Raw genomic sequence first — 2,500 nt, forward strand, 5'->3', positions numbered from 1 at the left:
CCTTCAAAGAGGATTATGTAAAGGATATCATTTAGCGTATTGATCTTACGGCAGGTAGCAGCCCTGAGCGAGGAGACGGTTGGTAAGCTCAAGTGGAGTATCGACTGAGTATTGATTCTGCTCTTCACAACGTAAAGCACTACTCTGCAGGGGCCATTTTATTTTCCAGTCGTGGCAAAACAAGCATTTCAAGGTTTTTTTCCACAAGACTTTGAGCTCCAGTTCCCACGACTCGCCAGATTTCCTTCCATTTGTACGAGCACCATCTCTGGGTAGACATATGAACACATTTTATATACAGTATATCTTTTGACTCCTACTGGTCCAAATGTGTCCCATTTTAGAGATATTGTTGTGTCAGATTTGCAGTAAATACAATATCCAGCCTAATTCCAAGGCTTTGAAGGCACTTTGAAAGCACTCCATTTCAATGTTGCGGTAGTTACTGCACTTTGCCTTTGTAGGGCTGTAGTAATCTGGCCCCTAATATTAGCCTCTTTTAGTCTCTTTTAGAAGCCTGTGTCACATCCAGTGTCTCAGATATGACTGTTTTTTTCTTGTTGTATTAAAAGCCTCCAAATTGTAGCCTGACCTTGTTTTTAGCATGGTCTAAACATTTAAAAAATAAAATAAAAGTAGCCCCAGCCATTATTTAAGGAAATTCAGTATTTTTTTCTCTCCTAATTGCTCAGAGAACCATAACTGCATTGTGGATGTATCATCTGTCTGAAATGACTTGTTCTGGTCAGCTGTGTTAGGAAATGATGGCTGAGTTTAATCCCCTGGCTCCTTCATATCCTGAATCACGAAGGCAGCCATTTAGGATCAGGAAAACAATGTAACACATCACTGAACCATACGAGGCCTTTGATAGGCCACAGAGAGATCTATTACAGAAGAACAGGCATCCAATCACCTTTGTAATCCTTGAGCCTGCCATCCCTGACCAGTACAAGCAGGTTGTTGACCCCAAGGCTCTGACCCGTAGCTCTGGTATATCAGTCTTCGGGGGTGCTCTAACCCACTATCAATAAGGTGTAAGCATGCAGGTGTCAGGGCTTTACAAACCTCTATTCAGACGTCCTTGTGTCATACTTGGCTTCATTACAAGGCCATTTTGTTTCTTCATATGTGAAGAACAATTGGAATTGGCTGCCGTTAATCCATACGGTAGTTACGATGAGAATTATGGTACACGTGATGATAGGTATTCTGGTTTAAACTTCAAGTCAGCCGGTAGAATCAGGTGATTTCTGTTACTTTAACTCGTTACCAGCTCCTCTCTCCAGAATTAGAGTTGGAATCCCAATGAAGTCTTCATACATATGAAGTGTAGTTTTGCAATATTCGTCTTCTACAGACTAAAGTGCACCACCAGACCAGCCGCAAGTGAATAATCCCCAACGAACAGAATACCAGGGCTGTAGTACTGGAGTCCGGACTCCGCCCGAGTTCGGACTCAAGTCTGTTTTTTTATGGACTTGGACTTGTCTTGGACTCGGTATTGTTTGGACTCAGACTTGTCTTGGACTCGAACATTGGTCTTGCCAAATCAGGCTTTTGGACTCGCCGGGTCTGTCTTTAAATTTTGTTTGGAACATTGGCCATCTATAGATTCTAAAGTGGAGCTTGAAATCCAATAAGAAACAAGTTTGTCATCACATCATGGCATATAGGTTACCTTCCAAGGTTCCCATTATTGACATTTATCCTTTTCATTGTTTCACACTGACCGACATGTGACTCGGACTTGACTTGGACTCTAATTTTTTTGGACTTGGTCTCGTCTAAACCTCATCTCGTCATGTGATCACTTCAAAGTCAGGAAAGTTGATTAGCTGATGTAGTGGACCTGAGGAAGATAAGAGGTGGCGAACATTCGCCTGCCATGGCGTAGCCAGAACTTACGCTAGCGCTCGATTTGTGTACCTGACATCGCCTGAAGTACCCCTGCAGTAGTCAACATTGAAGGTTTTGTATCAACTCTGCTTGCAGTAAACTAAGAAGACATACCCTGCCAAGTTTTCCATGAAAGCCCAGTAGGTAGCCGCCATCGTCTGCTTGATACTGAAATTCTCTCAGTGCTTGCGCCAGGGTTGCTCTGTAGTGCGCACTCAGGGCATTGAGTGTAGCCTACCCAGCGGCCCCAATCCGTCTGAGAGGTGTGTTTTGCATGTCACTTCTATTGGTCAACTCTTGGTATCCTTTTGTCGAGTCTCCATGATGGACACACATGGATGCACTTTGATGTTGTGCCAGACAGGAGGACGTGCATGTCTTATTTCCACTCTGGACATTACCTTGGTCACTGAAACATTTCCAGAAAATATTTATCGCCATTTATTTATCCCCCCCCGTCAATCTCTCTTTCTCTCTCCCTCTCTTTCTCTATTCATATATGACTCTTTTTCTCCCCACCCCCGTATACTGTAGATATACCCGCTGATTTTTCCACGACCAGAGAAAGAGAGAGAGAGAGAGAGCAAGAGAGAGAGAGAGC

The sequence above is a fragment of the Engraulis encrasicolus genome, chromosome 3 (assembly GCF_034702125.1).
Source record: "Engraulis encrasicolus isolate BLACKSEA-1 chromosome 3, IST_EnEncr_1.0, whole genome shotgun sequence".
NCBI classification, from domain to species: Eukaryota; Metazoa; Chordata; class Actinopteri; order Clupeiformes; family Engraulidae; genus Engraulis; species Engraulis encrasicolus.